The sequence below is a fragment of the Neopelma chrysocephalum genome, unplaced genomic scaffold (genome assembly GCF_003984885.1).
Source record: "Neopelma chrysocephalum unplaced genomic scaffold, ASM398488v2 Primary Assembly neopelma1_23, whole genome shotgun sequence".
NCBI classification, from domain to species: domain Eukaryota; kingdom Metazoa; phylum Chordata; class Aves; order Passeriformes; family Pipridae; genus Neopelma; species Neopelma chrysocephalum.
In genome coordinates this window covers 25,869,240-25,883,020 of record NW_020897691.1, presented here as the reverse complement: position 1 = coordinate 25,883,020, position 13,781 = coordinate 25,869,240, and the positions used below count along the sequence as shown (strand labels likewise).

Below are 13,781 nucleotides of genomic sequence, written 5' to 3'. Positions count from 1 at the left end.
AGAAATCACAATGTACCAGAATGTATTGGAAATTAAAGTATTGAAACTGCAAATAAAATGAAAATTGAAATTGGAAACATTGGAAACAGTGAGAAGAATGAATTAAAATATATTCTAAGAGCCAAGTTGTCTCTCTTAAAATCAAGACTATCAATCTGAAATAAGTTATTCTTGGAGGAGTTATAGGCTTGATACAGAAATCAGAACTGAACTTCCTTGTTTATGTATGCAGACAAAAATTATCTTTTCTGGCCTAAAATATCCACACATATACATATTTTTTTGGTTGAACAGCCATAAGTTTGTGGCTAAATAGTGTTTTTCTCTAGAGGGATTTAAATTACATCAAAGATATTACTTTGAAATGTATAATGTAAGCTCGTTACGTAGACAAACATAATGGCCCAGATGTTTATTTTAGGCAACTCTCTCCAGCTGTATGGATAAATAGATGCTGGAGAGACTGGATGTGGTACTCCAGCATGCAGCTCCTTGGAAAACGTTTAGATTGCACATGCTCAACGTAGTGAATGAAACAAACGTATCTAAGTAGGAGTAAAATTCTGCAGACACAACATGTCTTTAATGCATTTTGTGTGGCAAAAGTAGGGTTGGTATTGGTAAACCTGTCTAACAAAATTCAGTACCTTGTGGTGATGCCTGAGCTAATATGGCACTGGACATGGGATGTCTATTGCATGTGGGCTTCAGATGAGCTAGTCCAGATGTCTCTATGTAGGAGCAGTCGATATGACTGAGCAGGTCTTTCTGACATATCTTTTTTTAGAAGAAAAATCATTTATGTGAGGAAGGTTGACAGAATATTATGTGAAACATTCAAAATTATCCCCGTTTTTATTTAGGTGGGTTGGTTAAGAATGGAGAACTTAGGTGTTAATCTGCAAAATCTGTTTTGTATAAAGAAAGGTTTTGTGATGTATTTTTCTTTCAGTGGTATTTTACAGTTTTGCACAGAACAGATCATTATTCTTATGTGTGTGTGTATGTATCCTGTTCTTTCCTGTTGTTGTAGAGTCTGAACAGATCACATAACTGATGTCCCAATTATATTATACCAATGATAAGCATAGAATTTATATGTATGTAAGGAGTTTCAGGTTTTCAAATAAGCAGTTAAAAATATGAATGTCACAATTGCTATGTCTTTTCCCCAAATCTCAGTCAGAAATCAAGCCACCAGTTTTTGGTGAAGTTTTCATAAAAACATCAGGTGCAGTTTTGTAAAAGGCCTAAGCTATTAAATTCTGGCAAAATTACAAACAAGAATTTACAAAAAACTGGTAACTGCTCAACTTGGCATTTTAAATGGACTTCGGAAAAGGAAACTATTTCCTTTGCAATGATACAAAATACAGTGTACCACAGGAAATAAGACAGGAAGGGCCAGTTATAATTTCTTGGGATTCCTGACAGAATCAGCTGGAACTGCTGAACCAGATATTGTCAAGCCATCATGTTTCATTCTTGTACTGCAGGCTCATATTGTCTTTCAAAGCGAAATACTTTAGTAATAATTTAAATATACAGCTACCTAGTTAGCTCTAAATTTCATCTTTCCTGCAAACCAAAGATGTCAGTGCACAGTGAGGTACAAGAATGCTACTGAGGAAGCACAGTATCTTTGATGGATAATCTTGAAAAATATCATTAGGGGAAATACAAGAATTGCCAAAGAACGACAGAGTTTCATAACTGGTTCTTCATTATATTGCTTAGGGAAAGAAAGGGGTCATACTCTGGATGCATTTTTTTTTTCAGTGAACTATGAGGGGTTTCATTATGTCCAGTTTGACTATCTGTAAAAGCTCTTAATCTGGAATATATCTAATTGTAGTGATCATTAACAGTGATTACATTTTAAACTGAGATGCTGATAGCAGAGAAAGCAGGAGATCTTACAGAAAGGACATCAAGTAGCCTTAATATGGAGACACGCAAATTTTTCAAAATAATTTAAAAATATACATTCTTGGTCAACTTTTATGTAGGTTTCCTGAAAATATCAGAACTTATATTTATTGCACATAATTTAAATATTTTGACAATTGTATGCTCTAGTCCTTCATTTGTCTGTTAGTGAATGACAAGGCTTTACAGTCAGAGATACTCTGACTTGAAACACTTTACCAAAATCTAAGTTGATGTCAAATCATTACAAAATAGTAAGTGACCTTCAGTGGACCTTTCATAAAGACCTTTCCCTAAACTGTGCATCTCATATTCCAATTAATCATATACATTTATAAGGAATTGGCCATTGGGCTCTGTCAATCCCACACAGTTATGCTAAAAGATAAATCAGTTTGGATGAATGTGGAGAAAAAGAAGTACTGGCTCTCAAAATGTGAGAACAGACATAAGGACTAATTTCCTCTTGCACTTTCTTTAGGATGCAGCTTTCTAGACAAATGGCAAACCTTGATACTAGTGTGTGAAGGGCAGGGCTATTAGTTTTCATGAGAGCCCTTCAGCTAATAAATAGCTGTTCAAAACAAAGTTGATTGTGTCTACACATTGCAGTGTCAGAAATTTTGTTACCTGCTTGACCAGCACCATGCCATCTGGGGAAAATGGCACCTCTGCAAAAAGAAATAGAAAAGTGATGCTGCATCCAGGGCAGCAGGATGTGCTTCTCTGCTTTCAAGGCCCAAGCAAGCACTGTTGCGTGGTGCTTTGTTTTGGATTTTTTTAGCTGTAGCTCAGAGTTCAGTTTACTGCACTTCGTTGCATAGTGTTAGTATACCCAGTGGCTGCAATTTTGACTGATCATAAAAGTGGAAAAGACTCTTTATGGTCTGTACAAAAGATCCTACCTGTCTGTTCTAAGGCTAAACAACAGAGTATCTAATGATTGTTGTAAAAGTGCTATTAATGTTGTAAAAGCAAATATTTCATGATATATGTTAGATTTATTTATAAAGCTTCTTGTTTTATCTGAAAGTAATAATTTAGTCACTATTTTTGTTTACTGAAAGATCCGTATTACCTGGATATTAGTACTCTGTACTAATGTACATGTCCATTAGTACACGTATAGTGAACATAAAGTATATTTTATTTCTTCCTACTTCTGTAAAACCTATACACTGTACACTTGTACTATACATTAATTCAGTATAGCTTCTTTATGATTTAAGGGTATTACTGCTATTATGATTTATCTTTACCAAAAATCTGTCCAGTGCTCTGCTGAGTAAAACTCATAAGGTCTTGGGACAAATAAATGAATTATGGAATAAAAGATTAAATGAAGCAGAGAGAGCTAAGGAAAACAATGAGATTCCAAAGTGAGCTTGTATTTTTGTAAAATCCTTATTCTCCCTGTAATGTAATGTCTTGTTTTACTTGGTTATATTTTTTTCATATGGTCTGCTTTATACTGCACACACATAGTGGACTTCAGTCGTGCTTTGTCTTAAAGTTGCTTTGGATGAGGCCTTTATGATCACTCTGAAACAGAGTTTTTTAAGGAATATGAGGAAATGGTAGGCATTATTTATAAATGTCAAAATATCATTCTGATAGTCAATATTTTAGAGTGACTTTGATAAAAAGTAGCACATGAGTTTTCCTGGTTCCTCTACAGAAGTGAGAACACTGGGAGCAAACCAAAATAAGGCTTTTAGAGTGCAGAAGCATATGATAGGCCTAAATTAAAAAGGTATTCAGAGAAAATATTTTTCTCTGTGGTTATACCATACTTAACTGCAGTCAGCTTGCTGAGCCTGAAAATACACTGCTGAATGCACTTTCAATTAATTTTAATATGAAGAAGAACTCAGGATAATTGATGCACTGTAATAGAAAATGAAAATCTAGGGGAAGTTCAGGAGAGCTACAATAATATTATATTCGGTGGAAACATATATACAGATGTACCTACAGCAAAGAAGAGGCTTGTTCTCTGCAGTCACCAGTTAGGTGAGGTAAAGGCAATTTCTTTTATCAAACTTATTAGGAAAATAAAAAGTATAAAGAGGCAAGGAAAATTAATGCACTAAAGGTGTAAGGGGGAAGCACTGATCTCTTCTCTGGTGACTGGGGATAGGACTTGAGGGAATGGCAGTATCAGGGGAGGTTTAGTCTGGATATTAGGAAAAAGGTTCTTCATCAAAGAGTGTTTGGGCACTGGAACAGGCTCCCCAGGAAGTGGTCACAGCACCAAGCCTGTCTGAGCTGAAGAAGTGTTTGGACAACACGCTCAGGTACATGGTGTGATTCTTGGGGTGGTCCTATGCAGGGCCAGGAGTTGAACTCAATGATTCTTATGGGTCCCTTCCAACTCAGGATATTCTATGATTCTATGACTCTCTTTGGGATGTGGGCTACTGTATTTAATTTTTATAGTCTGTAATGCTGAAAGATCCTGGTTTGTGAAGGAGCTCATAGGTGCTGTTTTTACCGTGTATGTTACTGCTGCTAATAATTTAAGAGCTGAACTATTTTCATAAACTCAAAATGGAAGAAATTTTACACAGCAGGACTACTTTTTAAAATAATTTTTAACTTTTTGGCCACATTTCTTATTAGTTCCTTATGGCTAGTCAAAGTGTCATTCCTGTAACTATGCTAAAATACAAGCTTAGAAAAATCATACGGCTCATGTGTTTCTTTGATAAGCAAAACCATATGAAATTACACATATGATTAGATCTTCCAGTTTCTGTGGAATGACAGAATTTTTCCCCACCTGCCAAGCAGCAAAATGAAAAGCTGGAGTACTCTGGCCTCAGCTCTGCAAATTCTTGCCAGTTGTAGCAGCTGTTAGTCAAATGAAAAATCACACTGATTTTAATGGAGGGAATTCCAGGATTTAGGTGCATTAAAGGCATTTTATTTCTGAACAAATTCTGCATCCAACTTGTAAGATTATAATGTTATTTTGCATATGAAATGCAATAGCTCGGAAGAATTTAGTGTGAAATTTTTGTGACCCTAAAATTAAGAAGAAAGTGCAAATAAGCAGATGTTTACAAATCAGGCTCTCTCTAGAAGTATATGCTAAATTTATAAACATAAAGCATACTTTTGTCACTACAGAAATAACAATTTAAGGTCCCATAATTTCTGTGAGTACATTAAAAAGAGTCTTTTACATTTTAAGGTTATAAAAAATCAGTGTTTTCAAGTTCTACAGCAATGATCATGATATTGTTTAATATGTCAATTTAATGCTGAGGCATGAACGTTTAAGAATTAAAACCAAGATCTGATCTCTTAAAATTTGAGAACACCTCCAAAGACTAAGCATATAAACAATAAACCATAGTAGCAATTATTCTGAAAAGCAGCAAGGCACATATCAAGAATTACTGTGAAGAAAAAAATAATTCTGAATTCCTTGTGACATTTGGATCCCATTTAAACTGACAGCAAACTCCTGTTGCTTGAACTTAAGATTTAACCTTTTATCTTGTTATGTGCTGTCAAAACATATATGTGGGCATTCAGATGTCTAACTGATTAGACAAATGACTTGAAAATTATTCAGAGCATGGGGAAATATAGGTGAAGGATAGGCAGAAAACCTGGAGAAGAAAGTTAACTCGAGAATTTGTTGGCTTCCATACCTCTTCCTTTCCAAACTTTTTTCTCATCTAAAGGTGAGTGCATATAACACTCTCATAACTGAATGGCTAAATAAAGCATGGGCTTATCTTCATTTTTATGGCATACTTTTACTTACTGCTCTCTTTCCACTGGGAGGAATAAGATGGATTGCTTTTGTATTCTATTCCAAAATCCTCAGCAGTCTTCCAGGAGCACTGACCTAAGACCTATCAGCATGGACTAAATTTTTTTTTTAATGGGAGGCTGTAGTATGGCTCAGGATTGCAGGCCATCTGTACATCAGCTTTAAGCGAAGAATTATGGCATGTTATAAGCAGCCATTGCCTACAGCAGCTCCGGAGCCTGGCAATTCCTCCTGTGTGGCTGCCAGAGGCCAGCCTGGGGCACCCTAAAACCTAGAGGTCTCCCTCCCAGACCAGTGGACACAGCTGCTGCTTTCCCGTTTAAAGGTTCAACCAGTTTAACCTAACCTTGCTGGCTAAACATCTACCCCAGAGACACACACACACAGAAGACGTGCACAACGGGCTATGCAGACTGCCAGAGGCAGAGTGCTTCCTTCAACAGCATCCACATGCGATGCTTTCAGGAGTGATGTTACAGCCAGGTCCTCTTCCTACTCTGACTGCTAAGGATTGACATTCACTAGTGAAAGTACAAGCACTTTTGTGGATTACCCAAGTACTGGTGTGGGTGGCCCCTCTGTCCACCCTACTCTCCTGCCTGGATCCTGGATCCCCTTATCCTCCTCATGGGACTAGCCAGCTGGTCCAGCTTGGTGCTTGTTGCAAACAGACACATGCTCTCACTCCCTTGTTCCACAGGTACTCCACGCTCGTGGATCCCCCCAAATACCAATATGAACCCTCTGTTCATCTGATACCCCTGCCAGGTCCCAGAGCCATTCATTAGCTAGTTGAACTTAGGAATTGTGGGTGAATATACAGGCATACCATGTACCCTAACCCAATTAGTTTCTAGAGATTGTCACTGTTTATCCATGGACTATCAGTTTGTATTTGTGTACTTTTGCTTATCACTTCCCCTCTTTGCTTACTATTGCCTTTTGCATTGAAAAGGTTCCTGATTGGATAAAGTTAACAAAGCCCTTACAGAAACAAGCTTTGGGGTTGGTAAGGGAAACAGCTTGAGCTCAGTACTCTGTACTTAATCTACCCAAAGGCTGTGCAGGTATCTGGCTAACCAGGCAGTGCTCCTGGTCTCTGACTCCCAGTTCAGTGGTAGGTTTAGCTGTGGTGGTCTAAGATATTACTGCTGCAGCTGACCATTCCTGTGCTTATCAAAGGCTTCCCTCCATTGCTGAACAGAAGGTGTGGACACATGGCAACTCTTCAGTTGCTACAGTTCGTATCTTAGCATATAAGCATAAGTCATTAATGAAGATTAGCAAAGTGTTCTCATGTTCCATTGCAACTTGCAGTAACTTTGGCCGTGGCACATCTGATGCTGTTGTTCCACAAGGGCACTGCAAGATTGAACTGAGAACTTCTGGAGTTGGATGCAACAGTGCAAAGCACCCTTCCCCTGGTAGCAACACACAACCCTGCTGAGCTAAAGCTGGTCCAGCTTAATTGATAAGACCTCCAGTCACTGTTTTAGTAGCCTTGTGAGCATAACCTATCTGTATGTTTCTTAATCTTCATTAGAGTTTTATCTTGCTAAATGTTGGTGTGTTTTTTAGTGTTTTTTTTCTGTTTCCTGGTTTTCCACTTCTCTACTCTGCACAGATCAGAGTGTGGGAAACATTACAGTAGATCAAAGAGCTGGTTGGTGCCAGCTCCTAGAACTTTTGGCATAACTGATCTCTATCTCACATCTTACAATCCTTACAGTAAAACTGACATCCTGAATGGTTCAACTCCTAAACAGGAAAAAAATGAGGAAGGTTGAAGAAAGTGAATGAAGAAAGCATATAGTGCGGATAGGTGGCAGAAGGGCTAGAGGCACACAGGCCCAGGTACAGACAGAGTTATGGGAAAAGGGGAGGTGTGTCTGCGCTTCTGCAGGGGACAGAAAGGAAGCCTGGCAATGTGATTTGAGGGGTCCTTGGTGACCAAGTGAGGGAGAGATCCTGCCTGAGGAAGGAGGAAAGTGTTCGCAGGTCCTAATGAGAGCACAGCACATCAGAAAGTTTAGGACTGGGAGTGGAATAAGAAGATGCTGCTTTCTACAGAAGCACCAAAGGATTTCAAAGGAAACACTGGAAGTATACTAGATGCACGACCTGTTCATAAGCCTCTTCAATGATCTTGAAATGAGCAGTATACTGTGTGTTAGAAAATGCATTTTTCTTAAGAAATGTAAATACCCAACTCTCAAATGTCTACCAGTAGTAAATAAAATCTTACTCAAATGAGGAGCTCCAGTCTGTTCCATTTGAACTGTTTGTAATAGAACAAGTAAGGCATCTTGGCATCTGTAAGGTCCCCAGAACAATTTCTGTGAGCTACTGTAATACTCCCACATTGAACAGACTGTCGTTCACAACAGGATTTCTCCTGTGGCATGGTGATATCCTGGATGAGTCACAGCAACAGCATATAGTCCCAGCCAGCAAAGTAGTGATTTAGGCAAGAATGGCTGCAACTACAGGCAGTAAATCTCTGTCCTGTGTTCAGGAATATAACTGCATTTCAGCTCTATGTTGATATCATGTCTGGTTTAATATCTTTATTACAGGGGGAGAAATTTATTTAGCCCTTCTTCCTTTGTTGGCCTAGGACTCTTTTTCTCCATCTCAGCAGATATCCTGAGAGAATGCATGTGGTCTGTAAAGAAGCTGTGAATTTTTATGACAACAGGGCAGCAGATGTTCTGTATTTGAATTCACTTTCAGATGCTACTACTTTGATAAACAGCATTCAGGGACTTTTTACTTTGTTGCCTATGTGTTTTTCAATTTGGCATTTATGGAGTGGAATGTTGAATTCTAAGACTGTTGAAAATGATCAGTTAGTTATGGTTTTATCACTAAAAGAGATTAATTGAATAATAAGTGACCAATATGAATATTTGTGCAAAAGTAACTGTATATATTTCAAAAATTCAATGAACACCAGGAAAATAAATCTTTTGAGAGACAGACATTATCTAGTTTTTATTCTAGTTTTTAGGGCTAATCCAAGGTCAATATATGGATGCTTTCTTCCTATATGTAAAAGCTTCATACTAAGCTTTTTGTTTGTTCTGTTTTCATTTAATTTTTTTTTCCCGATCAGGTGTACTTACTCTTACATTGCAGAGATCTTACTAAATTTGTCATAGCACTTCCCATAGTTACATGTACATGAAACAACTTCTAGCTGAAGGAAATCAGCTATCTTGGAAACTGCCAAGGGTTTCCTAGCAGGGAGTGTAGGGAGTGCATGATTCAGTCAGAGTCAGCATGGAGGACCTGGACCCATCTGTGTGGAAGATGTGCTTCGTAGCACAAGTGTGCCTGTTTAAGACATCAGGCTGTTAAAATAACAGGCATGGAGATTTAAGGAGTTACTTGGTGGAGACATAATGGTCATGGAGAGAGATTTGATCACTCCCTAGTTCTGCTATCTGCAAGTCAGTTGACATGAGACTTCCCACTGACTTTCAATAGCAGTCCATTAAGGCTATAACAGATTTGGAGATCTACATTTTCTGTGGGATGAGGACAATTGGATTTGGCCTTGAGAATTTAAGAAGTTTGCTGCAATATCCAGCAACCTCTATGAAATCTTTGTGACATACAATAAAGAAATTTCATGTATGTGTTTTTTTAATTTGGTTTCTTTTTTTCCCTGTATTTTTTCCTCATAAACCTGTCTTCTAAAACTATAATTATTTTCACTTTTAAAAGATGGTTCATTTGGCTGCTGAATTTCTAATTGTGGCTCTCAGCATATGTTCTTTGGACTTCATGGAAAATGGAAGGGGGTGGGTCTGTGGACAATATCTGAAGACACTTATGGAAGATGAGGAAAAAAGTTCACACATATTAATTCTACAGGAGATTGCATTGGAAATTTTTTAGGTGTCTACAAACATCAGAAGTTTGAAAATCACTGCTCTAGAATATGAATATTTTGCTAGCTGAATTACAAGGCTCTCCCTCTTCTTTGCTTTTAGTCTTTCCTAGGTATTTTGACTGGAAACTGGAATTTGGCATTTGACTTTTGGCTAGTGGCATCATGCAGGAATATTGAAGTCTTTTCCTGGATGATGTACGCATTTTATTTTCCACTGCCAGTTTTATGTCTGGCTGTTAGGACAGTGCAAATAGTTCTAAAGTACTTTTAGCTTAAATATATGTTATTTGTGTATTAAAGAGTATTAAAGGAGAAAACGTGCATTAGAAATCAGTAGGTAATGTAAACTTCAAATGCTAGACTTCCAAGTGCTCCCGAATATGTTAACACATTTATTTGTTTTCTATATTATTGTGTAATAAACCTCTTACAAATAACAGCCTAAATGACCACATCGATTAAGAGAAACTTGCTGTACAAAAATATTGGCAAATACACAAAATTAAGAAAAGTTAAAATGTGTCTTTTTTCTAGTTGCTCTCAGTTGTTCCTGCAACAAGTAAAAGAAGAAGTAGAAAATATTTAAAAGTTTGGTTTTGTTTTAATTAGCTGTGTTTAAATTTTAAGCATGGATTGAAGATCTCATCAAGGTGTTGGCCCTGCTGTGAGTTGGAAGATTCATGTGTGGATCTGAGGATGTGTTGTAGGCAACTTCCTCTCCTGATAATATATTTGTGACAATATGTGAGGTGGAGGGGATGAGGGAAAGATGGGAGTAGTGGGATTGTGAATTTAGCCATGCCCTTTCACCTGTGGCATCTGTTGCCACCATCTGTTCTGTTTCTCTGCTTATCTTCCCATGTATGATACCAGACTGGGAGTCCTAAAAAGGGGACAAAGGGTCACTTTAGTCAAAGTACGATGAATGATGCTTAGAAGTCCCCAGGCAACAATTAGAAGGATACGTGTGGTCTTTCGCCTGGCAAAGAGGAAGATGCAACAGGATACTACAAATGTGATTAATCTCCTGCAAGGAAGTTTTCCTAACTGAGTCTGTATCCAGGATAAATAGTGTGTTGCGACCAAAAACTATAGTGAAAATAAAATTCAGAAACTCAGTCACCCTTAGAGAATATCCATTTGGTGGAGCTTCCTGATTTAAAGTAGCTTTGCAGCTACTGTTTAAAAGTCCATTCTTCATAAAACCCAGCAAGCAAGAATATGTAAAAATTTTGGCAACCAAGAGTAGACTTCAGTAAGAGAACAATGAGATACATTAAGGGAAAATAACTGGTCTTTTCAATAAACATCTTCAGCTTTTCTAATAAATCTACTCTATTTGGGCAGCAGCTTTTTAGTTCTTGGCAAGCTTGTAGGATGTTCTGTAGCAAAGACAAGAATTTGGAAAACCTCAGGGGGCAAGCCTGGCTTCAGTCTATGACAGCTGGTAATGTATGAATCTAAAAATGGTGTGCCTATTGTATAAAAGTTTATTACGAGCAGCATGATTTGTGGAGATCAGATTTTTATAAAAACAGATAATTTTTTTAAACAGATGAATGTCAGTTCTGTGCAAAATGTTTCTTTTGACAGAAGTTATGTGATTTATAGTATGACTCATTCTGTACATGAAATATTTTGGTTAAAGAAATCACTTTTACATGTGAAACATTTCATTCCAACTCAGTGTTGATAATAATATGAAAGAAGAGTTGCTGTAAAATTTCTTTTCATCATCTTTTTTATTTAATCGTTGTCAGAAATTTGAAATAGGATGGAGCTAAAATTGAGTATCTAAATCAGAACTTTGCTAAAAAAGTCTGTTTGCAGAAAATGCAGTACAAATTAAAAAACCCACAAGCCCTGTATGGGCATCCATGCTACATTCAGCAGGTGGGCTTGGCTAAAGTAATAGAAGTTTAAAACAGAAGTTGAAACAATGAAAATATTTTTTGAGTGTTTGGAAAGTGTAACTTTTTTTTTCCCCTCTCAAAAGGATATATTTAGTCAAAATTCACTCTAAAAAGTAACTTTTAAAACTTTTTAAATTGGTCATGACACACAGAAAAAAAAAGTTGTTTTACCCAGAACTAGTTTTGCTTCGTTAAGATTTTGCTGAGAAAGCTAAAAGCTATTTATGTTCACATCCAAACAACTCTCCATATCACTCCATTTTTACAATCACTGCAGGGGTACTGGGCCTAGGATTGCCCAGCATATGGGCAACTGAAAATTCAGCATGCTGAGTTGGCGCTTATGTTACTGGATATCCTCTAGAAATAACCATATTTTATTTCTGAAAAACTAGGACTGTTAGAAAAATTAGCTTCTTACTTGTTACATTTTTTCATTTTCTGTGTGGTGTTCACCATATTTGTGCAGCTTCCAAATTTTAATAGTGCATGTGAAAGAAACGCTTCAGAATATCCACACAATAATATAAATCACAAGTGAAGATCTATCCTTGTAGAAGTCAATGCAAATTTTGCGACTCATATCAATAATTAGGATTTCATGCAGGAGTGTCAGAGTCATCTTGATTTTTGTGACTCAGCCACCATACCTGATTTATTGTTTTTCAGTAATGTATCCAAATTCAAGATTCCGTTCCACATTTGTGGAATGGTAAAACACTTTGGCAATGATGGGAGAAGTCTCTGAATTCTGTTTAAAACAATTAAAAATTGAACTCAAATATCTACCTTTGCTCTACACTGAGAAGACAGATCTGTAAGTTTGTGTTCTCAAAATTCAAGATCTCATCAGCAGTGTCTTTTGACCACAGTGTAGTTATTTGGTATTCATGAGAGGAGCAGCTTAGTATCCTTCATTATCATTTTGTATTCCTTGCACATTTAAAACTTCCATAGAAGGCAATCATAATTTTATATGCAGTTAAAAAAGTAGGACCAGGACTATAAATGTAGGTGACTTTTTTTCTAATTTAGTTTAAATAAATTATGCTAAACATAATCCTAACAGATATTTCCAGAACAAATTTTACTTGCCTTACTAATGCAAAGTTTCTGTTGAGAATTGGGCACCAAAAAAGCAGCATTTGCTTAGCCATAAATCTTTGAAAAATCTTCTGATACACAGCAGGTAATTTCAGAGGTAAAGAAAGAGAAAACGAGAGAGAAAAAATTGTATCCATTTCTCCGCCTTCTATTTGGAGATAATTAAGTTCAGGCCTTCTGAAGCAACATTGACTGTGTTACAGGATGTCCTCCACACCAGAAAATGAAATTAAGCAGTCATTGCTGTATTAAGTGAAAATGAATTAGTTGCAGACAAAACACTGTACTTCCATTAGTCATGTCAAGATGCAAATGGAAAGATATATATCTTTGTATAAATGTTCAAAGATAAACAATATAATTAAATTCACTATGGAAGCAAACTAATTAAGCACACTGTTATGCAACAGATACTCTCTTAAGTATATGATATTTGGCTTACAAGAGTATGCAGTAGGTTCTTTATCTGCATTTTGTCTATGATGATAGGAGAATTTTATTTTTCTTAATCTGAGGTGCCTTGATTCAGGCAGTGACTCAGGAAGACATCTGTGTTTATGCTTAATTCACACAGTCCATCTAAATCTCACTGGCTGTGAGTTTACCTTTGTTTTAACAATGTTCCCCTGAGGAGTATAGTGTGCAATCTGATCTCACAATTTTGTGACTGCCCATCAGGATGGTTCGAATAAGACCACTTTTGCCCAATGACTAGAACTGAAACAAAAGTTTTGCTTTACATATTTTCAAGGGATTTCATTAATTATTGTCAAAGCAACCTTCACTGAGCATTTGTTTTAATTTCTGAAATGTACCTACTAACAGAAAACACTTAAAAATCACCTGCTAATTAAATTTATTTGATTTAGTTTTTTGCTGTTGAATTCTGAGAATGCAAAATAGGTGAGTGGTAGTGATGTACGCAACCTGCTGTGCAAGAGGTAAACTCCTGCACAGCTTGTAAAACAACAATTATGGTCAGTGTGTTTGCCCTGTAGAGCTTACAGTCTAACATGTACATCTTCAGCTATTCTTCAGTCATACAGTCATAGAATTGTTTAGATTGGAAAAGACCTGTAAGGTCATCCAACCACGAGTCCAGCTAGTAACCTAACACTGCCAAGTCCACCAGTAAACCATGTCCTTAAGT

General features: G+C 36.9%; 1 protein-coding gene across 1 annotated transcript in view; it reads left to right on the top strand.

Moving 5' to 3' along the window:
• Positions 1-13,781, top strand: part of TMEM200A (transmembrane protein 200A) — a 54,818-nt gene that overhangs the window by 14,112 nt on the left and 26,925 nt on the right. The gene's annotated exons all lie outside the window — the stretch shown is intronic.